This window comes from Alligator mississippiensis, chromosome 1, assembly GCF_030867095.1.
Source record: "Alligator mississippiensis isolate rAllMis1 chromosome 1, rAllMis1, whole genome shotgun sequence".
Classification (NCBI taxonomy): domain Eukaryota; kingdom Metazoa; phylum Chordata; order Crocodylia; family Alligatoridae; genus Alligator; species Alligator mississippiensis.
In genome coordinates, this window is record NC_081824.1 from 342,545,319 (window position 1) to 342,572,653 (window position 27,335).

The 27,335-nt window shown below is 43.7% G+C and overlaps 1 protein-coding gene and 1 long non-coding RNA gene across 2 annotated transcripts in view; one reads left to right on the forward strand and one right to left on the reverse strand.

Annotated features, from left to right (window-relative positions):
* The window catches only part of INPP4A (inositol polyphosphate-4-phosphatase type I A), a 192,594-nt gene that overhangs the window by 161,782 nt on the left and 3,477 nt on the right, over positions 1–27,335 (reverse strand). The gene's annotated exons all lie outside the window — the stretch shown is intronic.
* On the forward strand, positions 18,419–26,936 carry LOC109282593 (uncharacterized). The gene is made up of 3 exons (XR_002089616.2): positions 18,419–18,562; positions 20,225–20,369; positions 26,100–26,936. It is a non-coding gene; the product is annotated as an uncharacterized LOC109282593 (long non-coding RNA).

Consider the following 27,335-nt stretch of genomic DNA (forward strand, 5'->3'; position numbering starts at 1 on the left):
GATCTGTCAAAAAACAAGCAATGGTCTATATTTGTGACAGCCAAGGCAAATAGCTATTCAGATTAGACATGATAGCCCAATCAAGGATAAAACTGAAACACCTTCAAGCCAATAGTTTGCTGGATAACAAAAAGGCATGCAATTTACTCACCTTGGAAACTATCTAAACTGGAGGGCAACAGCTTCATGATTCTGTCAGTTCTGCCATTTAACATTTCTGTAGACAAATTAGTTACTCATTGGGCTCTTCAAATAATTATATTAGGTAAACTTTCTGGGACACATTTAATCTATCAAAATAAAAACAAAAGTGTCCATGGGAAAAAAAAATAGAAGGAATACTGTGTTTAAACTCCTAAGATTATTTTAGACCATGTATACAGTACTGTGCATAACTTCATTATATATCAATATTGCAGATGTCGCATTACATATTAATGTGTGATAATCTTTGCTTCAAAAACAATGTTCTTGGAAAGTACAGGCAAGCAGGGCCTCAAATAAAGAGTCAGCTCTTCTCTGTTAGCAGCTGAATGGAGAGAAGCCTTACGAGACTTCCCATTAATGAACTAGGCTATAGCTGACAGATCCCCCAATTTACTGTATTAACTTGTGTTTTCTGCACAATTGTTGCTGTTCTTTCACTGATACTGTTTGAATTTCATGACCACATGTCCAAAAACAAACTTACAAACCTCAATTTTTTTTTTTATTTTTATTTTTTTTTACACACCCTTAAACCAACAGTTCTTTCAATTTTGCTCCTGAGGAAAGTGGAACAACTCTTCACCATCCTTCCTGTTAAGAGTGATTCCTGAAAGAAAAGTTTCTTATACTGTCAGTGTGTAGCCACAGTTCTCTTAGTGTAACAACTCTTGCTCCTCTTGGGTCACATTTTACTCCACACAAAGTTCCAGTGACTTCAGCAGGGCTAGACACAAGGACGGCTATTATTCAACACGAATAAGAACTGCATTTGCTTTTACTACCTATGGTTAAACAGAATAACAGTGAGGAGAGAGTTCAAATTCCAGAGGTTACCATCAGTATAGGAAACTCTGAGGGCACCCCTCAATCAAGGAAAAGAATACACTATGTATAATCAATACTTGATTAGTCTTAACAGAACAGCCATTGTGTACATCACCTACAATTAGAGTTCAAGGATTACCACAACTGAGAAGGAAATGCAGTTGCGAGTCCTGCACCCTGTCTAGGAAATTTAGTTTCAACAATAAACAGAATGAAAACAACATTAAAAAAGATCAGAAGATTGTGATGCTCAATTAACAGAGATCACAACACCACACACAAAAAAAAATGCAATCATATTAGCTCTGTTTTCTCCAACACAGTATTTGCTATATCTAGAAGGCATAAATCCCATGCAATAGTATGTGTGTTAGTAGTGACCTTAAGAGTGAGAAAACTGCCTGCAAAACTGAATCCTGCCTAGCAACTATTTCCTTATATTTTGTGTCTAATACTGAACAACTACGTACAATGTTGTAGCAGAAACAAAAGTCAAAGCTTTTTAAAAGCAAAAAGGTGAACCATGTTGCAATCTCCAGTCATTAAATACAGTGAAATCAATGCAAGAAACCATGCTGCAAGTGATTTTTGATAGCCTCATGAGGGGTTGCTTAACCTGAAATCAGTTTTCACTACTACTTCTGTATTAATAGTGTTTTACATGGGAGAAATAAAAGTTAAAAACTGGAAACCTCATACTTTTCCTGCGACTCCTTCACCATTTCCAACACCCAGGAATCCAGTGCTGAGTGTCTGTACTGTTTTCCCCTGGATCTCAGCATTGTTTGAAGATGATCTTGCAAAAAAGTCCCGGTTCTCTATTTAGACGGGTAGGCTCTAATCTGGTAGGTATTGCTCCTCCCAAAACAAGACACTTTGCTTCTTACTCAACTTGTAGGGAAACAAACATTGAACTGTATTTTTGATCCAGATTCTTCCCAGATGCAAACGATTTTAGCTCTAGTACAGCAAAGGCCTACCAAATTTCTCCCATGAAAAGAGTGAGATTGTGTCATGTCATGCTCTCCATCTGTGGGTCACTTCTGAACTGGTTATGACAGACTGCATGTGACTTGGATAAGGGACCAGTCTCTTTATTTGCTGGTACAATATCAAGCACAGCTCAGCAGCTAACAGTGTCATTTAAAAATTAACAATTTAATAAGGAGATAGCTACAGCAGAAGTATAGATATGATTTCAACAAAAAGCTACAGAGGTTGGATTTGCAAGCCACTCAGATATACTACTGGGACATCAAACTTCTAAAGAAGTCTTAACTCACTTGAGGAACACCCCCAGGAGTAGGAACATGCGTTTCCCTGGGGACAAAAAAGCAGCAGCACAAAGTGTGCCACTGTTACCTGTCCCCGGGGAACGCCCATGCCATTCGTGCTCCGGGGCACAGCACATTGCCCTGAGTGAGGTAGGGAGGCTGGGGCCAGCAACTGTGCTTAATCCCGGGGTCCTGGGGACCTCTAGGAGCTGCAGCCACGGTGATCCTGCAGCAGGGAGCCTGACTGGTAGCCAGAGCTTGGCTCCAGCCGGCCAAGCTCTGGTTTTGGTCAGCGTGCGCTGCTGCCACGTGCGCCACCTGTTTTTTTAGGTGTGGGGTTTCTTTGACCCTGGGATTTCCCTTGAACCCATCCAGACACGACAGGTCCACATGTCCATGCTCATCTGGACGCACCCTTAGAGTGTTAAGCTAACCGAGTCACAAGAACTAACTCATGAGTTTTTATGCTGGTTCAAATGAAACAGGAATTTAAGACTTTTTTTTAAAAAAAGCTAATATGGCTGAACATTTTATCATAATCACTTTCATTATTAGACATGAAGGGACCAAAGAGCACGAACACTTTCCCAATTTTCCATTCTAAAATCAGCGTATTTGCTAAGATCCAAGACAAGCCAGGTTGGGGATTGAGGGTATTTCAGAGTTATATCTTTGCATGGTTTATTTTAACCTGAAATTCCTTATGTTAATAAGTGCAAAAACATCCTGAAGAGGAAAGCTGTTTAGGCAGTGACCAGAGGGACTTTTTATCATTTCCCCCTCTATGGGCTTTGCTTAAACAAGCTCTCATTTCAAACTCTCTCCTGCAGAGTAAAAGTGAGTTACAAAGACAAGAGCTCTGTTCCAGAGGGTGTGGGTGCAGAGTACAATCTCAGAAAGCCAGTGAAATTAGGGGGGAAAGGGAACAGAAGTAGAGGTTGATGAAGGGGAATAAATTACAATGGAAACATTGTTTTTCCTGTTCTTCTATCAGTAATATGGAAACATCTCAACCTACACCCAGATGTTTCTTTATATCTAGGAATGATGCATCCTATGTATACTTCTTATGATTAACTATAAAAATATTTTCCTCCATTGCAATCATGGCTTAAAGTTCTATATCTATAGCAAAAGCTACTGGATAGAGAGCTTGATTTCAGTTCAAGAATTTCAATAAAAAAGTCAGCAGACAAGGTTCTTTGGGTGAATCTTATATCTTTTGTCAGACAAACGTAAATAGTTGGAAAAAATGTTCTTAGCAAGCTTTCAGGTTTAAAAACCCTTTGTCAGGCTGAGGAAGTCTGCCTATGTCCTTAGACCAACAAAGCTACAACCTACATCGCGGTAATAAAAACGTGCATTTATGAACTACTCAAAAGAAAATGGCCTAAAAATGTCTGTAAATGACAAGAACTGCTAATAATTCAAAATCAAAAAGGGGTTCAGGCATGCTTATATGACAGTTTAGATGTCCCTCATACACCTTCTAAGACTTTTTCTTTTGCATATTTCTGAAAAGAGAAATTCAAGGCTGCAGGGTTTGCCTTAAATAATAATGAAAATGAATGCATTTCCTGTACAACAGATGACACCTGTCTCTGCCTAAAACTTCAAGGAGTGTAGCTCAAATGACTTTCTGGTTTAATTGCCTGCAACAAGCAGGAGTCCTGCAGCCCTTAATAGGAAGTCAATTAAGTTGCAGAGGATATAACAACAGCTAAATATATACTAAATCAAGAAGATGCTCTAGAGAACAGAAAGAAATCCCAGCCTTATGCATGCTTAAATTCTTCCTGCAGCTATCTTTAACCATGCGTATTTCTACACTAATCTCACAGCTTTTACTTCACCAGGGCTGTCCAACTGGTGGCCCACAGAGCACATCTCCCCCCATGGCTTGTGCTGCTGTGGTGGCTGGGATCTCCTGGCTCTCCCTCAGCTTCTGCTTCCTGCCCCTGCTCCTGGGGACAGGGTAGAGCCAGAAAGATAGAGGGTGTGGCATGCACAGCAGAGGGGAGATCTTAGCTTCCCATGTGGCAAAAAAAAGCCATCTTGCCCAAGCTGCATGCATGGCTTAATGGGAGACTGCGTTGCTCATGCAGCAGAGGGGAGCTAGGCTGCTCATGCTGTCTGCATGTCAGGGAGAAGCCGGGCTGCTCATGCTGCTTGCACTGCCCACATGATAGGGTGGGAGCTGGACTCTGGCTGGTTTGCCCACACTGCATGAGCAGCAGAGCTGAGCCAGGTTGCTCACACTACCCATTCAACAGGGGGAGAGCCAGACTGCCTGCACTGTCCATGCAGCTGGGGGAAGCCAACCTGCCGGTATGGCTGGGGGAAGAGTCCAGAGAGAAGGGGACCCAAGGGATGTGCAGTCAGAGGGCCTGAGGCCCAAGGGGTGTGTGGCATCATGCTGTCCACAAGTTGGAAAACCCTGTTCTATACTAAATGGAACTACTGGCCTGATTCAGATCTCACCGGTATCAAGATTCTTTACACTGTCTTAAATGGATCATGCTCTACAAACGGAAACGAGCACTGTTTAGAAAACAGTAAAAAGAAGCTAGAAATATTCTGTCACTTACCTTGCTCTTCTCCATGCTACCCAACTTTGCAGATCCCTTCCTTCTTCCTCACTCCCTTGACAAGCACTCACTATGGCCTCTGCGGTTGACTTAAGGAATAATTCCCCTGTTCTCCCCCCAGCAATGAATGCGTACACAAACACCTAATAACATCCGAGTTATGCCACTCCAATCTCTAGATATTTCTTTACAGTTCTAGCCAGTGCTTAGGCAACAACCATAAAATAACATCCACTGCTTACTAATGCCTTTCTCTTACAAAGGCTGCCAACTTATGTCAACCTAGAAGTGAAAAGCTGTTGACAGACCAAAAGGAGAAGGAACTCATACTCATGTTTTTCCATTGCCTAGAGGGTTTATGGGTTATAGATATAAATATGCTGCTCAGGTTACTGATATGTTTTTGTTAAATTAAAAAAACCATTGCCAGTCTGTAGACTGACAGTAATTCTGTCCAGCAAATAAGTAATAAATTTACTTTTGCCTTTTTGCACTTCATTATGCTTATACAATGGAAGTACTCCAATACAATTTCTAGGTTCTCATGCATATGCGATTCACTCTTCCCTCTTCCCCCTATTTAACCTATGGACTAGGTCAGGTGAATTTGAATAAAAAACAAAATTAATTCCACCACTTACCAGCTGCATTTCCACATGAATGATCTATAGTTTTTTTTTCCCTTTTCCTTACCAAGAAATTGTCACAAATTCAGGCACAAGAGAAACATCATTTGATCACATGTGGATGACATGCAATTTTATATACATTGAAGAAATAAAGTCCCTCTTGTCAAGCTCCTTTCTTTCTTGCTGTTTGGCACATTATATTACTTTCACTCTTAAATTCTTTACTAAATTTGAAACTAAAACTACATTGTGGCAGCATGCATCTAAAAATAGGTTTATAAAAAGTACAGAAAATATCTGCAAAAAGAGCAACTTAAGCTATTTCAAGACACTTATTGAGCCTAATGTAGAAATTTCCTCTCAAATTGGAAATAAACACCCCTCCATTTTCACCTCAGTGGTCATCACTTCACTTCTCTGAAATAAGAAATGCCATTTCAAACTTGCTTATGTCGTTTAAAGATGTTTTTAAGTTTAAACTCAAAACACTAAAAACAACCCCTTGTCCAAACTACCCCAATATTTTTAAAATGTATTTACTTGCATACCACATTAACCTCCTCCCCACCCAAAGGTGAGGGGTCAGGCTGCAGTTCCCCCCATGAACCCAGTTTCCCTAGTACTTTCCTGGGCTGTATGGCCCATCCCCTACCAAACAAGCCATTTAGTCTGGGACAGCTGGCAGCTCAGCTCTTGCTTCAGACAGGAGCCTAGAGCCAAAGCCACAGCTGAACCACTGCCTGCCCCAGACTAGTATTCAAATCAAAGACCAAGCTTTTTTACCCCAAGCTGATTTGGAGAAAAACCCTCTTCTTGGATTCAAGTAAATACAGTAAACAGATGTCTTTTACTATTGCTACAGATCATTAAGAAGAGAACCTTAATTTAGTGGAGATGCTCATTTAACTGAAAGGTATCACTGATCAAATCACAAGAACAATATATCACAAGTTAAATTTCAGGCCATACATTTTATAAGGATTCCTGCTCCCCACCCGAGTGGTGCAAACTTCAACCTCTAATAGCTTAGAAATCTTCTTTATACCACAAACATTGACACTGTCATATTGAATGAAATAGTTTGAATGTTTGTAAATGTTGCCCATTAGCCAGTTTCAGGAAGAAGATAAGATTTATCTCCTTATCTAGTTCATTGTTTTGGGACTACGTGCAAAAGATCCTGACTTCGCTTAAAGTCTTAATTTAAATTTCATCTTTTAGAAATCTTTTACAAAGAGAGCAAATATCCTGAATTCCAAGAGATCAAACCCTGAGGCCTTTTGACCAGGTTGGTAAGAAAAGGGCATTTGCAGTGATATGGAAGTTTCCCAAAGGTAATTTAAAATCCTCAACAAAGATAAAAGAATCTGCTGAGTAAGATCTGAGCCCAAATTTGGGAGCAACCATATATTGAGTAGGAGGAGCCCGCTGACGGCAACTCGCTCAATAAAAACGGTAACTTGCTGTCCCAATTTGGAGGTGACTATACTTGTAGAACAACGAAGGAAAAATCGCAAGTATAGCCCGGTTCAGACTGATCACCTGAAACTACCCTCTCTGTGAACACGAATCTCTTAGTTCACGCTGAAGCTGTGGAGCACCTGAAAAGGACTGAAGGAAGGGGACTTAGTCCTATCACTGCTGAGGCCAGCCCATTGAATTGTATTGCTGAGCCCATTTCATTGAACCGTACTACTGAGGCCAACCCATTGAATCATACTACTGAGGAATGAAACCATATTTTGGTATTTGGCTTCTTGGAATTCTAGGATTGTAAGTATATTATGAAAAATAATAGTACTGATTCAAATTTAACTTTTAGTTGTAATTGTAGTTGTTTTTGTAACACTAATTCTTATAGTATTGTTTGGGAAGGAAGTGCATTCGGAGCATTGTTTCTGATATATGTAATTATTGTGTTTTTAATGTTTGTGGTGTTTCTTAAAGCTAAGCAGTGTTATATACGTAGCAAAGAGTTTTAAAATAAAATTGTGTTGTATAAATTAAGCGTGTAATCATTGTGAAATCGTGCAATCAGTTAACTACTCCCCCAGCCAGTGCATCAAAACGAATCAGTAAATTGTGTGGGATTTTCTCTATTCCATAACCCACTAGAGACAGACACAATCGCTGGATTATGAAAATAAGGTTGCATAGACTGTTAATATCTTGTACTAACGAATGCAAAAAAGTGATTTTTATGATGTCCGACCGATACTGTATATATTTTGAAGTAATTTTTCTCCACCTTTTTTTAGACTCAAGGCATTTCTCAGAAAATGCCATCTCTTAGCTTTCACTTCTTTTTTTTTTTTTATTATGGAAAAACAATAGAGCAATTCTTCTGTGGCAAAGGACTCAGAAAGAGGTCAGAATGTTTTCTGACAATATGAATTCTTATTTGAAATCTCTGGGTTTATCTAGGTGTTTACACACCTAATAGTGTTAATATTGAGTTGCACCCTGGGACACCCTTAAGAGGATCTTATGGCACCTTGGTTGATAATCACCGATTTAAAGACATTCTCTAGCTATCAGCAGGGAAAAAAAGAGAGAGAAAACAATGCTTAAAAATTAATGTGTACATAAAAAGTTATGAGTATTTAAAATATCACAGCAAGATTTAAAGAAGAATGATTCACCGTTTCTCATCTCCACTCCCAATTAAATTCTTCTTACAAAATGAATGTGTATATACAAGACTACAGAATTTTATCATTAAAAACATTTTCAAATCAATTAAACCCTGGCCTGCCTTGCCAGGCATGAAATCTATGGACAATTTCCTATCTCTCATTTAATGTCCAACAGAGATCAGAGTGCTGCGAAGGCAGAACACTCCACGTAAGTAGAAAACAATGCTTCATTTTGCTCAAAGAGTCCATAGACTGAGTAAAGAAAAATTCCATGGATCTCTTCAGCTGAATTCATAATGCCAACCCCTGACGAGGTGAGGGAAGCCATCAAGCAGATGAAGAATGACAAAGTATCTGGAGAGGGCAGAATTTACACGGAAATCTTCAAGCAGGGGGAAGAGGAGCCCACATCACAGCTTCATGCCCTCACATCTTAAGGATCTGAAATGATGAAGAAATCCCAGAAATCCTCAGGGACATCATAATTGTGACAATCTTCAAGAAAGAAGACAAGTCCAAACTACAGAGAGATTGCCTTCCTGTCCACCACAGGAAAGATCATTACAGGAAACCTCCTGAACCATCTCCTTTCACTTGCTGAAGAACTCCTCCCAGAATCTCAGTGGGGGTTTAGAGCATCAAGAGGCACAACTGACATGATTTTCACAGCTCACCAGCAGCAGGCAACAACATAAGCCTCTATGCACGGCTTTTCTTTGACCTCATGAAAGCTTTAAACTCTGTCAGCTGAGAAGTGTTATGGAGAATCCTTCTGAAGTAGAGATGCCCACTGCAATTTGTCACCATTCTCTGCCTGCTCCATGACAGTATGCAAGTGGTGGTTCTCAGTAATGGATCCATCACAGAACCCTTTGAGGTTAAAATGGGAGTTAAGCAAGGCTGCATCGTTGCTCCAACACTCTTCTCGATATTCCTTGCCACAATGCTACATCTGACCTACAAGCAACCACCATGAGTATTAGGGTGATGATCATCTGACATCAACTTCATTGGGCCAGCCATGTCATCCATATGTCTAGACTCCCAAAGCAAGTTTTATTCCCCCCAGCTCAGTCAAGGCGTATGCTCAAGAGATGGCAGAGAAAGCGCTTCAGGGACGTCCTCGAGGCCAGCTTTAAAAAAATGCAACATCCATGTCAACTCATGACAGACTGTCACCTTGGATCACCCCAAATGGAGGAAAAGCCTGCTGCAGGGATCTCAGTACTTTGAAACTTCTCAAAAACAGCAGATGGAAAAGCGGGAGTGGCAGAAACAGTGCATCATGAACCAAATCAATAATCCAGCGCCGCCCACTCCGCAGAAACATGTCTGAACTGCAGCAGAGCCTGTCGATCCTGGATAGACATCATCAGCCGTCTTCAGACGCACAGATAAGACACTCATGGAAGACAATTGTCCTTAACTGTGAGGGACTGCCGAAGTAAGAAGGTAAGAAGCACTTCCCTCTAGAAACTGTGAAAAGGACTTGAAGCTTTGTAAAATACATCTGAAACCAATGCAACACTTTTTTTAAAAAAGGCCATGTTCAACAGGCCATGGGGAGGGAACTATTCCTTTGTTCTATGGGACTGAACCCTCCAGTTGAAGACTGAGATACACTGCTTCCCCCTTATATGGCCACAATCCTAGTGTTGTTTCATAGACAAATTGAAGGCTCTTTCTTCAAAGATTTCAAACCTTCCAGTAGTGATAAATTCTATACACAATTCAAGAAAAAACTTACAGCTGGCATTGCTTACAAACTGGGGCTCTCTTAGAAAAATCACAGAAAAATTATAGAAAATTAGGGTTGGAAGGGACCTCAGGAGGTCAACTAGTCCAACCCCCTAGTCAAAGCAGGACCAGCCCCAACTAAATCATTCCAGCCAAAGCTTTATCTAGCCGGGTCTTAAAAACCTCCAAGGATGGAGATTCGACAACCTCTCTGGGTAGCCTGTTCCAGTGTTTTACTATGCTTCTAGTGAGAAAATTCTTCCTAGCATCTAATCTAAACTTCCCCTGCTGCAACTTGAGACTGTTGCTCCTTGTTCTGTCATTTGCCAACACTGAGACTAGTCTAGCTCCATGCTCTTTCAAACCCTCCTTCAGGTAACTGAATGCTGCTATTAAATCCCCCATCAGTCTTCTCTTCTCTAAATAAGCACAGTTCCCTCAGTGTCTTCTCATTAAGTCATGTCCCCCAGCCCCCTCACCATTTTTGGTGCCCTCTGCTAGACTCTCTCCAATTTGTCCATATCCTTTCTGTAGTGGGGGGCCCAAAACTGAACACAGTACTCCAGATATGGTTTCACCAGTGCCAAACAGAAGGGAATAATTACTTCCTTTGACTGTCTGGCAACACTCCTACCAATGCAGCCCAAAATATGCTGTTAGCATTCTTGGCAACAAGGGCACACTGCCAGCTCATATTCAGCTTATTGTCCACTGTAACCCGCAGGTCCTTTTCTGAAGAGCTGCTGCCCAACCAGTCAGTCCCCAGCCTGTACTGGTACATGGGATTGTTCCATCCAAAGTGCAGGACTTTGCACCTGTCCTTGTTGAATCTCATGAGATTCCTTTTGGTCCAATCCTCTAATTTGTCTAGGCCCCACTGAATCCCAGCCCTACCCTCCAGTGTATCTACTACTCCCTCCAGCTTGGCATCAACTTGCTGAGGGTGCACTCTATGCCATCTTCCAGGTCACTGATAAAGACATTGAACAAAACTTGCCCCAGGACTGACCCCTGGGCACTCTACTTGATACCAGCTGTCAAGTAGACATTGAGCCATTGATTACTACTTTTTGAGCCCAATGTTCCAGCTAGTTTTCTATCCACTGTACATCCATTCACTTGGATATGCCCAGCTTTTCTAATAGCCCCAAACCTGTTTTTTTGCCACTGTTGGCTGCTCACTCCCCGCAAACTCTGCTCCCGGGTCCAGTAGTCTGGGCCCTTGCCTGTGAAGATGGAGGCGAATAAGGCATTGAGCACTTTAGCTTTTTCTGCCTCCTCTGTCACAAGGTTGCCTCCCTCATTCAGTAAGGGACCCACACTTTCCCTGATCCTTCTCTTGCTACTGACATACTTGTAGAAACCCTTCTTGTTACTCTTCACATTCCTTGCTAGCTGCAACTCCAATTACACTTTGGCCTTCCTGACTTCATCCCTGCATGCCCGAGCAATGCTCTTATAACCTTCCCTAGTTATCTGTCCAAGTTTCCACTTCTTATAAGCTTTGTTTTTGTGATTTAGTTTATTGAAGAGTTCCCTGCTAAACTAAGCTGGTCTCTTGCCATGTTTGCTAGGCTTCCTGTACATCGGGATGGTTTGTTCCTGTACTCTCAGTAAGGCTTCTTTAAAGTACAGTCAGCTCTCCTGGACTCCTCTCCCCCTCAGTCTGGCTTCCCAGGGGATCCTGCCTATGAGTTTCCTAAGTGAACTGAAGTCTACTTTTCTGAAGTCCAGGGCCCTTACTCTGCTGCTCTCCATCCTTCCTTTCCTGAGGATCCTGAACTCTATCATCTCATGGTCACTACAGCCCAAGTTGCCATCCACTACTACATTCCCCACAAATTCTTCCCTGTTTGTGAGCAGCAGGTTAAGTGCATGGCCCCTAGTTGGCCGTTCCAGCACTTGCACTAGGAATTTGTCCCGAACACTCTTCAAAAGCTTCCTGGATTGACTGCTCACTGCTTTATTGCCCTCCCAGCAGATGTCAGGGTGACTGAAGTCCCCCATGAGAACCAAGGCCTCTGATCAGGAAACTTCCACTAGCTGTTTGAAGAAAGCCTCATCCACCACTTCCTCCTGGTCTGGTAGTCTATAGCAGACCTCTACCATGACATCACTCTTGCTGAAGACCTTAGTTTTAAACAAGTGTGAGAATCCTGTGTGTAAGACTGAAAACTAAAGAACATTTCTGGTTTAGTAGCAGTGTAACAAGAACTAAAACATATACTCAATCCCAATATTCACAATGAAATGTTGCTGCTTTATAAAATACCCACATAGTATGAAAGGAAACCAAGATGGCAACCCTGGGAAAATAGCAAATAATAGAACTTATGTTTTTCTGCTATCTTCCCACCAAATGGGAGGGGAACTGATATTTTTACAAGGTGTCTAGAGCCCCAAATTATCTTAATCTCAGCCTGTGTGGAACTTCTTATATCTGAATATCTCTAGTGAGTCCACATTAGCCCACTTGAGCATACTGGAACTGACACCAGACTGGATCCATTATGCCCAAGTGGGCTAATGTGGACTCACTAGAGATATTCAGCTATAACAAGTTCCACACAGGCTGAGATTAAGATAATTCGGGGCTCTAGGCACCTTGTAAAAATATCCATTCCCCTCTCATTTGGTGATACCTCTGTAGCCTAGCCCGACACTGTGTGGTGGCAGGGTGGACCTTTGAAATAAAGAAAAGGGCAACCATATGGAACCTCTCAAGTCATGAATGAAAGCAAAGCTCATCCCCATGAAAGCAGAAGGGTTGTAGTAGATCGTATGTGCATGGGAAGCTGAGCCTGCTATATTCTTTTTTCTTTGAAATACACAGTGCTCCCTGTTATATGGTACTGGCTGTTAACATGGTATTGGAATTAATGTCCCATTGAGATCCACAGCTCTTAGAGCTACTATTTCAGACACCCTGCATCCTCAGGTGGACATTATGCTCAGGTCAGTCTTTTAAACTTTCTTTCACAACCATAAGGGTTAGAACTTACTCTTCTAATGAAAGCTTGGCTTCTGATTTAAAGAAATAATTCCTAGACCTAGGCCATTACTGCCTATGCCAGGGGTAGATAAAATGCAGATCTGGCTGGCAGTGGACTCCATTTCACAGCAGCTCCTGCCTGTGTGGCTGGGGCCAGTTTCCATGGAAAGCCCAGCAGCAGCTACACAGTGATAGCACGAGGCCAGAGTTTCTGTGGAAACTGGCCCCATCAGCACTGGTAGGGTGCGGTGCTGTTCCGGAGCTGGGCTGGCATCTTGCAGTGGTGACCGCGTGGTCCAGAGCCATGGCAGAGCCATAATCAGCAGCCTGCATGCCTCAGGCAGGGACAGCAGGCAGCAGATTGTGGCTCTGCCCTGGCTCCTTCCAACGGTAACAGCACGGTCTGGAGCTGGGCATCTGCTGTTCTGCCCTGGCCCTGGACAACGCTGTCACTGCCACAAGATCCCAGCCGGGCTCCAGAGCACTTTCTTGCCCTGCCATGTGTCCTGCCAGCCGGGGCAACACTAGGGGGAAGCTTGGGGGGGGGGGGAGGCTATAGCCACCCCAAAATTCTCCATAGCCCCCTGTAGCCACCCCTCCTAGTGGCATCAGTGCCTGGCCTGCACAAGAGGCAGCAGCTGAGTCTGCCCCATTCCCGCCTGCAGCACAGGCCCCCTTCAGCACCCCTACCAGGAAGAGGCTGGTGTCACTGCTGCCTGTCAGCATTGTTGGGGCCGATCTCCATGGAAACTGGCCCCAGCCACATGGACAGGGGCTGCTGAGAAATGGAGTCCACTGCTGATGGATCTGGTCTGCGGGTCAGACTTTGCCTGTCCCTGGCCCATGCATTAACCCAGTCCGGGTTCTACAAATGTTAAATAAAAGAAAGGCGGAAGTCTTGCACAGTACAAAATTGAAAGCACCTTTTCCAGCACAGAGCATGCAGTTGCAGATTCTACCTCCAAGGGAATAGGTTTATACTAGTTTAAGAAATCAGAAGTGAGGGAGGGGAGACTCCTTTAGACCATGAAAGAGAAGCTAGACAGACTTTCCTTGAATTAAACTATTTTGGTTCTCTCTCTCCCTTTCTGAACCCAATGTATCAAATGCCCTTTTGTGTCTATAAGAGAGTATGTTACAAGTAGTTCTAGACTATCACTGCTAATGACTCATAGAAGGACCATTACTAATCTGCGATCCCTGCCATCCTTTTGCAGTCAACACTGATAAAAAAGATTTGGCAGTGCCAAAAACATAGCTCAGCATCTCTGCCAATATTTAGAAAACTGATCACAACTTCACGCATACTGAATCTTGTGGGTAGCCATCTGCAAAATTTCATGCTGATGCACTCAAAGACAAGATATCTGGATAGCCATTTGAGCTGTGAATGTTACCGGGCAGGGGAAAAAAAAAGGATCAACTGTAATATGATTAAATAGATCTCTCTTTGTAAAGAGGTTAAAACTCTAAGTGTTAATAAAATAACTGAACTTTATTTGTATTATTATATATAAATAATAAAGTTAATAACAAAGGCATCTTAGTGCTCTCCATATTTATATTATACAACTCTAAGTGGTACAAAAACTCTCGCAAAGTCTCCAGATTAAAATAAAAACAAAAGACAGGATTTTATTTCAAAATGCAGATGGTTAATTTTGTTACGATAACTTGAGCGAGGATTTAAATTTGGCAATGGGCTGCATTTTCTTCCTTTCTCCTCTATTCTGCCTTTTGCCCAAAGTGAGAATACTACCCCACAACATAAGAAAATCTTCATTGCTAAATAGTACCATTCTGGTCATCAGAGAGGAATGTAGAAAAGGCTGTAGGTTATGAAGTTAATTAACAAAATTGCCATCTTGCTTAAAACCCAAGAGAGCAACATGGCAAAGGAGCAGGCAGTAGCAGCCTTGCCTTAATTATATGTGGCTCTGGGCATGTTTGGGGTAGCAAAGAGAACATATGTTTACATAATACACTATGAATAACAATGATTTTCAGCATTAACAATTTTTTTTAAACTCAGTAAAACTCCCCCATAGCCAATCATGTAAAAGAAAGTAAACTACACAAACAGGAAACATGTAACTGCATCTTCTTTTTCAATCTACAGCTATGATTTCATCTTCTCCCCATAACCTAACTCTATATCTGCCACCCACACGTCCTGCCTCCATCTCGAAGCAAAAGGTCACCTGAATGTGAGAAAACTGATGCTTAACCATGGCAAATATTATCATAACTGAAAACACAAATGCATCCTCTCTCATTATATCATCTACATACCTGTATTACTAACAATACTTCCTCACAGAAATAAGACTGCAAAGTATTACCCCTTTAAAAAAAATCTTTGTGAATATTCATCCGGCACAACACATTGGAACACATCAACTAAACCCCCTATTCTGCACACATACTAGGTCAGGTTTGGTAGAAGTGTCAATGCAACAGTCTCATCCATGAGAAAACATCTTAGTCTATTTGGTCAGAGTTCAGAGTTGCTAACTTGTGTGGAAATGAAGGAAAGAGGCGTGTGTGATAGATACGGGGAGGATAGAAATCACGGATGTGGGTTACAATGGATAAGTTAAATGGGGCTTCCTGGCTTTTAAAGAGTTTTGCTGGCAGAATATTTGCTTGAACAAACTTGACTGGGTTTGTTACTGTTTTTTTCAGGTGAAGAATTTACTCAGTTTTGCATATTTCTCTTTGTCCACAGTGAGCAGCCATTAAAAAAAAAAAAAAAAGAAATATATGAGAAAGAGTACTTATTCCCTTCCCACCCCTGCAATTACCAATTATCATTGTAAACAACAGATTTAAAGTTTGGGCAATTATGTTATTACCGTTTTAGTGCTAAACATTATTTATAAAAACATCAACTCCATAAAATAAAATATTGATTGTATTTTACGTGTCTCAAAAAACACTTTAGTCGGCTCTTTTTTCTGACTGCTTTTAGTTATTGCTTTTGAAACTAGATCAAATTCTAGTTCATCCATAATTCCATAATCCAGTTGCTCCATAATTCTGAGTCATTATGATTGATGTTATTCTACATATACTTCCTCCAGAATCGCCTCTCTTTGGGTTCAGCAACTCCTTGGAGGTGTTCAAGATGTGGCTGAGCTTGTTTAGCTCATCTGAGCCCAATAACTTCCTGCCCATGGCAGTGGACTGGACTTGATGATCTTACAGGTCCCTTCCGGTTATATAAATTGATGATTCTAACCCCGGCATGTGTGCCAGAGCATGCCACGTGAAGCCATTTTGCTCAGCACACCACAGCTGGCCCTGGGGAAGCCCCTGCCAACCACCATTGAGCCCCAGCTTCAACAAGCCAGCCCGGGGCTTCAGACCCCAGTGCAGCTGCTTGCAGGCTCGCAGTTGCCTGCTGCAAACAGCCCAGGTTCTGGACAGGCCCCACCACCAGTCACGGACCCAGGGCTGCTCACAAAAGGTGGCAAGTCCTGCTGCAAGCCGCTCAGGCTCCATGGCAGAAGCCTGCCCAGAGCCTGGGCTTCTCACAGCAGGCAGCTTTGAGGCTACAAGCAGTTGCACTGGGGTCAAGAGCCCCAACCCAGCTCGCTGCAGGTGGTGGCTTCACGCGTGTCTAGGGAAGCACAGTAGGGAAGCGGCCTGGGCTTCACTGCCACAAAGATCAGGCCCCTCGGCTTCCCCACCATCTGCCCTTGACATGCTAACATCTTCCAAGTGGAGGCTGCTGCATTTTTTGGCACTCAGCCCAAAAATGTGGCTGAGCCCTGTCCTATCTTAATATAAGCTAATGATTGCACAGCACACTGCTATTATTACCTTGGTTACTTCTAAACTCTAGTTTACAGATGGCAATCCCCTGCCCCTTCCATTTTCATTCTGAAACAGACACTGCATTTCTGCTGGGAGAAAGCCTTTTGTGTTGGGATGCTACAGAGGTTCACAACCATTGCCCCACTACAAATACCTGTGAAGCATGCCGGATGAAATGTACTAAGTTTCCCTCCTGCCCCCCCACCCCACCCTGCACATATTTCTATCTAGATCCATCAATATTAAGAGCCACCCCCCAGTAGCTTTCACTTCTTAAACATCCCTTTCTGTTAATCCAATGATGTTGAAATTCCCTCTCAGCTCATAATTGCAGTTCCCTTATTTTTGCTGTCTTGTTTCTCACAGTAGTACACAAATACCTTGGCAACTTCCTTTATGACCTCAGTCCAATAATTGTAGAGGAGCTTTTAATATTACCTCCCCACTTACTTCATCACTAAGAAAAATAAGTAACCCCATCACTTTTGTTTCAAATGCTTCTTAATCTCACTTTCCTTTGCATTGACCTTATTTGTATAGCTTTTGTTTTCCCAATCCATTGAATTATACTGTCCTGCAGAGGCCTCCCTTCTCAACCAATGGGGGGTACCCTTTCTGTTCAGATGTAGACTGGCCTGCTTGTATAATATAAGCTTCATCTGTTCCGATTCTAAACCCTTTGGAGCCTGTCGACATAATTACATCTCTCAGAAAATTAGAGAGATGACCTTGCTTCTTTTCAATTCAAGGATTTATATTTATCTCGCTCCATCCTGCCCCCAAATCTCTTGGCACTTACTAGAAATGCTAAAGGTGCTCACTGTCCAGAATCATCTCCAAATTCTGTTAAAGACAGGAGGATTAACACAGGGGAGGGAAGTACTCCAGACTCTTACAGGGTAGAGAAGGCCATTTCCACAGCACTCCCTTCTCAATTGGTGAGTGCAGACACCAGGAAAGGAGAAGAGCAAAGGCAGATTTCTTTTTTTTCTTTTACTTCTGTGTTTTTCCAGTCTCTGGGACTACTAGGATTAGTTTATCATAGCAAGACTATTTGTGGAGGGCTCAAAGGGCAGTGTTTATTATTTTTAAGCTAGTCTCATGAAACATAAATGCCTCTGGAGCTGGCTAATTTGATCATACATTAACCTGCTTTTTGCTTTCTTCATAGCAAAGCAGGATATCAAACAGAGACGGATCACAATCCATGGTTTCTAATGCATCAAGACTGAGAACTATAATGCACTTAGATAGATGTATTATCTGGCTGCTGGATTTGAATCCCTAGCACTGTTTCCATGTACCTCCTGGAAGTCTGTTATACAAAGTATTTGCTTTAAGCACAATGAAGTTGTCTGTTATAGACAAGTGGCAGTCCTTCCTCTCTTGCAAAATAGGCATGACTACTGCATGAGGCACGGGTAAACGGATGAAGATTTTCTTGGCCAATACTGATGGCCAGTAACAACTCATAGGGGGTGCATATACACCCTGAGAGTGCAGGTACACCCCCTGACTGGGCGCATTCACTGCTTAGACGACGGGTAGGGGAGGTACGTGGGAGCACCGGTGACCCCCCCGCAAGTGTCGGCCAATCGCTGCGATAGCTGCAGCCACTTCCAGGAGTGGCTGTGGGCACTTCTGGGAGCGGCTGCAGCGATCAGCTGGTGCTTGCCCCCGCTCGACAGGACTGGTTGTGGGACCGGGGGGGGGGGGGGGGGGGACGACATGCCTCTCCTAAGGTGGCACCAATCATCCATGCTGATGGCTGAAAATCAGCCGTATGAACCATTACCGATCCCATAGCCGATTTACAGGAACGCATCCCGGCAGATTGGAAAGCAGCTTCCTGCCAGTAAGTTTGAGGGGGGGGGCAGATCAAGGCCCCTACAGTGAGGGAGAGTGGGGCAGGGGCAGGGGCAGGCGCTGCCCCTGCCCCAGGACAGTGGGGGAGGGGGAGGTATACGCCTCCCCGGATTTATGCACCGGCTGCCTGCTGTGGGCTCAGGGCCAGGGGCTGTGCCAGCCTCTTCTTGGAGTATGTGGGGATGGGCCGGACTCAGCTACGCAGATCATGTGACGGCAGCGCTGGGAGGGGTGGCTACAGGGAATTTTGGGGTGGCTAGAGCCCCTCAAACCCCCTCTAGTGCCACGCCTGCTGCCTTTCCCTTCGGAGCCCTGGTGCCCTGAGCCCATTAAGATCCCATTAAGCTCTGTGATGTTTAGTTTCAGTTCTCAAACTGGAGTTGTGTCTCCAGAGATCATAGGCAGACAATGTTCTTTAAATAGATGTGATATCTTTTATTAGACAACTAAATAGGTGGAAAAATTGTTCCTTGCAAGCTTTTGGGCACAAACACTCTTCTTCAGGCATAGGGAGAGTTTGTTGTCATCAGAGACAACTTCCTTTTTAACAGCAGTATATGGAGATAAGAGATGGACCTGATTACTCACCCATCGACCCCATTGTCTCTCTGCAAGTTTGTGTACACATAGTCAAGCCTTACCTTTCTCTAAAAGTGCAAAATTTCAATAAATTAAATGAATAAAGGGTACCAAACAACAAGAATACACCTTTTGTAGAAAACAATGATTAAAACAAGGCTTCCTGACCAGTGATATAAATTGTGATTTAAACTGATTTAAATCAAATCAACTCTGCTTCCACTTACTCTTAAACTGTCAAATTAATGCAAAGAATGTTCAGAATCAGAGCGAGAACCTTTTTAAAAAATGCTGGGATGGATGAAAACCCTCCAACACAACCACTGGTTAACAGATTTCAGGGAGAAACTTTCAAGTGAGGCAGACTATGCCCTACAGCGAAATGTATCAGCAATACTTCCCACTAAGGAACCTGCAAACTGCCTTGGAGCATATAGGGGGAATAGAGGAGAGGAGCAAGAGAGGCAAGTAGAAGAACTGAAGATTTTTGTACTCCTATATACAATTTGTCCCCTTAACTTTATACTGCTCTTGACTAAGGAAAAGACTAAGGCTTAGTAACTTAAGATAATGAAAAGCTTAGCTTCCGCAAAGGGAGGTCACCCACATACTCTGCAAATTTAGGTAGTAAACACCCTTGTGTTCTTATCTTGCCATATTCCATTTGTCCCCCTGCTAATCGTCTCCAATTGCCCCTGCCTCATTTCATGTCTCCACAGCAGCTTTTTCTATGACTCTGATTCCAGGGGATTGCTCCTCGTACTCTTCCCAACCCTAGCTGCTAGCCATATTGGCCGAGTCTCCATTCAGGGATGGAGCAAAGGCCCTCGCTCTACAGGACTCCATTCTCCTTAAGCTTAAATGTATCTTGTTTGGAGATAGGTGACGTTGTAGTGGCCATCAAAAAGCAGTGCAATTCTGTGCATGTACCTAGAGTTAATTTAAATGTCTTAGCTGAGCCTGTGATTATTTATAATGGTTTTATTCATGTTCTACAAAATCATTTATAAGTCTAGTCATTTTACCAAATGAATGCCAATGCAAATGCTAATTTTGGGCCCAATCCTTCAAGGTCCTGAATGCCCTCAAATCCCACTGAAGTCAGCAGGTCCCTACCAGGGCAGATCTAGTGGGAGTGGAGGGGCACAATCACATGCCCACTTTGGACCACAGCACAGAAGTGGCAGCCAAGGACTTCTTTTAAATTCCCAAAGCAGGTAAGAACCCCCTGCTCCCCCAGAGTCTCTTCCTCTCTGTGTTCCGCAACACCTCCCCTCCCATTCCTCCCTTATGCGGCTATTCCCAGATGACCCATGACCCAGAGGCAGGGCAGGAATAGGGACAGGACTCAAAAGTCACTCCTGAATGCTCCATTTGAGCTGCACATGTAGTTCAGCTGGGGACAATGGCAGCAGCAGTGGGGAGGTTCTTCTTCCCTGCCCAGTCTCTGTCCATTCCCTGCCCCCCCTGCACAAAGTGTTCCCCAACAGCCCAGGAGCAACCGCAAGGAAGTAGAGACCCATCTGCCACTGTCCCAAGCCCAGGCCACCTCCCCACAGTCCTGGCTGGATCAGGACAGTAAGCAGGCATCCTGTCCCTGCTCCCAGATATGTAAATAGAGGGTGAGTCAGAGAATGGGAAGGAAGGGTAGGTCCCGCTGAGCATGAGATGAAGAGAAGGGGTGCTGAGAACAGACAACAGGAGAGTCATACCTGCTTCAGGAACTTAAAAAAAAAAAAGTCCCCAGTTGCTGCTGCTGCTACTCACAGAGCATGGTCACCCCATCCCAATGGGAAAGGAGGCTGGGAGCGGAGGGTGCAGCCACTCCTGTAGCACTGGCTACTCCTCCTGCAACCTCTTTTAAAAATCCTGAATCTGCTTATGGTTTCTACAGTACCGGAATGCAATGAAACCTCAACCAGAACTGCAATACTGCATTGTGAATAAATGAGACAACAGAATCAACGAACATTTTATCCCTAAAATTAATTAACGTGTATATTTCAGTTTTCTCACTCTGAGTAAATGCTTCTTCATGTTGTTCAGAGACACTTAACTGCTTAGAGTGCCTGAAGAAAATGTTCTAGTACCTAATCAAGTGGACATATTCTGGCATGTTACAGTTTTAATGTTCCCATGACACATGCCAAATGGGGAATTGTCATAGTGTCTTGACTAATTTACACCATATTCAATTCTATTTCACCTAAAAAAAATCTCCCCTATATTTCCTTCTGGAGCAGCTATTCACTTTCCATTCTCATTTGTTGTGGACTGCTGCTTTGTGTTATGTGGCAGTTGCTAATTGACAGTGCTGAATAAAGCAAAAAAGTAGTTAAGTGTTTTGCAATCCACCTCAAGAAAAAATAAGTATTATAGGCAGGGTTGGTAGTGCTCTCTATAGGTTATAGGCCCAACACTTGCCCTTATAAAATGCTGTTTTTAATTACTTATAACTTTGTTACTTTGACAGATTAGTCTGAAATTTTCCACTCAGCATGTCTAACTCAGGGTGCTTTTTTGGCACCTGAACATTCCAGCCAAAAAAGTTGAGCTGTTGTAAAGACTTAGGGGACAAGGCAAACAGGACAGATGTCATACCAGGATGAGGCAGGGGGAAAGAAAGTAGTTAAAGATTGGAACAAGATGTCTAGGACTCAGTCAGATGGCTGCAGAAACACTGAGATCTGACAAGGAGCTTGGAATGTGGGAGGTGGGTAGAGATCAGTATTAGCTGGGCAGAGATGGGACATGGATCCAGGGAGAGGTCAAAGGGAGATACTGCAATTGGATAGAGGAGCCCAGAGAAGAGAAAGGAGAGAAGAGAGACAGACAGGACAAGGGGAACGGAGAACTGAACTAACTGGGAGAGAAGACTGGAACAAAGTGAAAAGAGGACAGGGATCAAAGGTAGACTGGGATTTAGACAGTAGGCCAGGTTAGAAGACTTGGACTGAGATGAGAAACTTGATGACCAGGGATCTGGGTTTTCTGTTTCCTGAGGAAAAACACTGATTTTCCCCTTTAAAGTAGAAAAACATGGGTTTCCCCTTTTGCAAACAGCTTCTGCAGGGTGGCAGAGTTCCAGCCTGCAATGAGCAGCTTGCAAAAAGGGCTCAAAACCCTAAGCCCTGTCTGGAGAGGGTGGGGGTAGAGACTGAGAATCTGAGACCAGCCAGGGCTGGCTCAGACTCATTTTGCCTCCTGCAGCCTTTGAGATAAGTAGGACCTGGGGGGCTGGGGACAGCTGGGAGCCTCCTCCCCCTCCCCCCAGCTAGAGCTGGGGGGGGGGAGCAGGGGACTTCAGGTCCGGAACAAGGGAGCCAGTGATTTCTCGGTTGCTGTGCAGCCCGTGGGCCTTATTTCATGGGTTTTGGGACCCATTGATAGGCCCTGCAGGGAAGGAAGGGGGAAAGGGAAGCCTGGTGACAAGCAGAGCAAGTGGGATGAAGATGGGGGGGGGAGAGGAAGACGAGGATGAAAAATAGGAGGGGGACGCAGCAGGGGCCATACATGGGGCCAGGTGGAGTCTGCCCCAGCTGCCTTTTAACCCCTACCATGGACTGCTGCTGCCCACCCGCTACCCCCATGCAAATCCCTGCCACCATCATGCTCAGACCAACTCCTGTCTGCCCACTGCGCCCATGCAAGTCCTCTTCACACTGAAGTCCCCACCCTGCTGCTCCTCGCTACTCACTGCCCAAATGGTTCCAGATGGCAGCGCAGCAAGTCCCGGTGGAGTGGGGCTTCTCCTTTCAGCTGTGGGTTCATCATGGCTTTGGGGAACACCTGCATGCTGCCTAGGGCTGCCACCACCTGTCCCCACCGCAGATCCCTGAGCCACTTTGCCAGGACACACAACGCTAGCCCAGCCTGGCCCTTGCACTACCGGCCCTGAGCACTTTGATGTGCCCACCACTGCTATCTGGAACCATCTGGGAGGTGAGCGCCAAGGAGCAGTAGGATAGGGGTAGTGGGGTAGAAACCCAGCATGGGCTAAAAGGTGGCTGAGGCAGACAAATCACTGCCTTCAATTGATACATATATAGTGGCATTTCATTTTAATTGCCAAAAAATGTGGATTTTGGGGTCTTTAAATCAGAGAATGTTGGATTTATCTATTTTTTTAAATCAGAGAATATTAGATTTTTTTACCAAAGAAAACCAGGATCCCTGCTGATGACTGATTAGACAAGGAGAATGGAAGAGAGAACAGAGCTGTGAGTGAAGTGAGACAGGTTTGGACAAAAATGTGTAAGTCTTGAAGGAAACAGGAAAGTCTGCACCCCCCGAGACACAAAACTTTTCACAGGGAAACTAAGATTCCTTAGTCACACAGCTCCTCCACAGTTTGTAAGCATCAGTGAACCCATGCTAACCATTCAAAATAGGCTTACTGATTTCAGTACAGCTAAAAGTGCTCAGCAAGTTCTGCATATCAGACCCCAGCATCTCATGCTGGGCAACCAGAAACTGAACAACATACAAACAGTGACTACCTGTGAAAAGTCTGGCAAGTGGCCTGTGGATTAGTAGCAATGAAAGACTATCATAATACCTACATACAAAGGGCCTGGACTAAAGTTCCACAGACGGCTCTTTTTAGGTAGCTGTTTTGTGCCTATGGCAGTTGCAAATCATCTTTTAAGAATGAACGATTTGCATGTCATTTTTTATTTTTAGTTTGGGTTTTTTTATATCAATAATGGCTTGCTTATGGTTGTAGCACTAGCTTCTACTGGATAGATTCAGAACTAGTGAACACTGTGACATTCCAAAATAACTGAAGTATCTAATGGAGATTCCAAAATAGAATCTTTACAGCAGAAACTAAGTTCTATCCCTGCTGTCACCATTCAGTCCCATTCACAGTTTTATTCAGCTGTTATCCAGAAGTATGCAATTAGAGAGCAAAACAAGTTTTCCAAAGTGTTGGGACCAATCAGCTCTCTGCAGACATGGCGCTGGCTCCTGTTCATGGTTTCCAGGTTTTAAAATCAACTTTAAATACACATTCAAACACGATACCTTCTACTATTCATGAACTTTCTTGTATAAATTGCGGGTGTAACTGCCTATAAGTGACTGAATAGAAGTTAGGGTGATCTATGCAATTGTGACCGGGAAAAGAATATGTACAATACCATACTTTGAAAACATTTGGGAAACTTTGCAACTGCAACTCTGGGTCATTTTTTAATCTGAGTCCAGATTTAGAATATGTCACATACAAGATCGAGTGTAGTTGATGCGCTAGTCTGATACTCGAACTGAAATGCAATTTAAATGGCAGCATGTGTAGTGGAGGATGCACCCCTGTTCAAATGGACAGAACTCCCTACGAGAGCCTTGTAATGAGCTTTCCAGTAGGAGGATCTTGGCTACACGTCTTACTTTATGGAAGTGGGGGACTCCTCCCTAGCTTGCTCCTGCGCTCGTTGGCTGAGACCAAGCGAGACTTGGGGGCATCCGAACCCCAAGCCTGTGAGCTTGGGCCTGCACGTAGGATGCCTGCCAATAGATCTGGAAGCATCTGAAGTCCCAGGCTGAAAAGCCTGCGGTGGAGGATACTTGCCCATTGCAGTGCCACATATGGTGTTTGAACAATTGAGCTTTGGCTCAATCAAAAGGATTTGGAACTGATCTGGCTAATGTGAGCTGGAACACGAAAACATTTCCAAAATATTTTTTAAAAATTTCCACAAGTTTACACACAAGCTATTACTCTCTTAATATGTCTCAGTGTTTATTTAAACAATGACAATATGTTGAGAACTGCTGACAGATCTAAAAACCCACTAGTATTCATCAAGCGTCAACCTATGGCAAAAACATGGCATTTGAATGATAGTGTGAATACAGGAGTGTGTATACAGAGTAATTTGCATTGAAATTCACTGAAGCTATGTTACATGGTCTTGCATACATGATTAGAAAGCTTTTGGATGGAACATCTCCAGTAGCCTTTAACATACAAATTAAATTAAGCAAACCACTGTGTTGCTTTCTTCCTATAAGCACCATATGCCATGACAGCAAGAACAAAGGGAACAGGGGGGTGAGGGCAGCGCAAGGGGGTGGGGAACAGTGTTGGACCTGCGGCAGCAGTGCAGGGGAGCGGGGGAATGGGCCTGGGCCTGCAACAGCGTGGGGAAGAGCAGACCCCGACACCACCATGACAGTGGGGACAGAGGGAAAGGAGCAGGGGGGAAGAGGCCAGCAGGCCCTCTCCCGCCCCACTCCCAGGAGGCGGTGGTGATGGAGCAGACAGAGCAGAGGATGAGGCGCGCAGTGCTGGCCTCGACCCCTGCCCCTACTCCCTGGATCCAGTGGCGGCACAAGGCACTGGGTGGCGGAGCTCTATTCATGACCCTGCTTCCCCATCAATCATGGGGAGGGGAGGCAGGCACACGTGGGCTGGGTGGACTGGGAAGAGGTTGGCCTTGCAACAGTGGCAGGGAGGGGGGTGGGCCTGGCCCTGAAACAGCAGCGGGCAGGGTTGGGGGGAGGGCACACTGGGCAACTGGCTAGTCAAATATAAAAATCCAGGGTCACTTCCAAATCTTTGCTCTTTAGCCTTGAACTACAGTTCACGCTGAATGGCCCCTCTGCAGATGAACCAAGACCCTGGCCACCTGCTTGAGGCTTCTGAGATTTTAGATTAGGATTCATCTCTATTTCAAACACTAAAAAGTCCGTCAATTATGAACATCTGATTATTTGTTTCAATCCATTTAATTTATATTGTGCTATCACTCATACTGCTATTAAAATACATTTACTCTCTTGAGTAGTAGATTTTGGTGGGACCAAACCATCCTTAGTCTTCAGAGTATTTTTGGAAGGTCAACAACTCATAGCAAAATAGTTCATACTTTTAGGCTACAATGTGTGAGCCTAGGAAGACCAACTCTGAAGTGATCCTCCTCTGTGTTTATCCCTTCCAGGCACGTTATTGCTGGTGAATGTAGTCGCAATCAGCTGTTGCAGAGGTCAGCCAGATTGGTCCTGCTGTTGAGCTCTTTTGGACACTTTCCACTCCATCACAAATTAACACCTTCAAAAGCTCCCTTGTGAAAGACAGACCAGCAAACACTGGACAGAGCTTTTCTCCTCTGTAGTTTCTCTTCTCTTTTCTGTATGCCCTTTTACTCCTGCACCCCTTGTCCTTCTTCCCTCTCTACCTCTTCATACTCCTGTCCATATGGCACGGCTTCTCCCTTCCACTTTGCTGGATCTGGTCTATACCAATATATCTGCCTGCAACGAGCCAAACTGAGCTGCAGTTAGAGGCAGGATCAGTCCTTGAACGGAAGACATTGCTGACAGAAGAGACTACGTATCCAAGCAGGCCACGGTGACAATTGCAGGAACACTAAGATACACATTTTTAATAATGGGTGATGTCTATAGATCAGTACACAATACCACCAGAATATTACTGTCCTTTTTTACATTAATATCATACTTTCTTTTCATACAATCTTAATGAGACTTCATGCTCTGAAAATAGTACTTGGGGAGGCAGATGTACCCACCCAGCCATCCAAGGAAACCTCAACTACCCTAATACACTTCCACGCATGGGGAAGAAAAAGTATTTGCATGTTTAAATAAGACTTTTTCCCTCTAGGGTTCAGCTCTCCAGCTTCTTTAAAGATTGGGGTAGGAAGTACTATCACTATCTCTTGAATTTCAAATAATTTATTGTTTTAAGCAAAATAAGAATACATTACTCAAACCTCTGTATCCCATCTTACTAATTTATTACACGTTTAATAAACTGGTGCTAAAATATCCAAACTGGCCAAAACGTATTGACAAGCATGGGGGTAAGAAGAGAAGAGAATCCTTTTCCTGACAAGATTTCATGAAGAAAACTCTTACACATTTTCTTTTACTCTCTACCTTCAGACATTTTTAAAATGCTAAGTAATATCTCTAAATAGTTAGCTACTTCCCTTCTGTAAGAGAGGTAAGCATCTGTTGTGATGGGAACAAATGGAAATGGGAGTACAGCATGCTCCACTGCCTTGTTTTAGCTGGTGCCATGCAATTAACTCTCACTTTCAAGCAGGATGAGGGAAGCATATAAATGATAGCTAGGCAGGAGTTGGAAGAGCAGGTTGGCCAGCGGCTCCTGCAAGGTTCCTCAGTCCTTGTACAGTGAAAAAAACACAGAA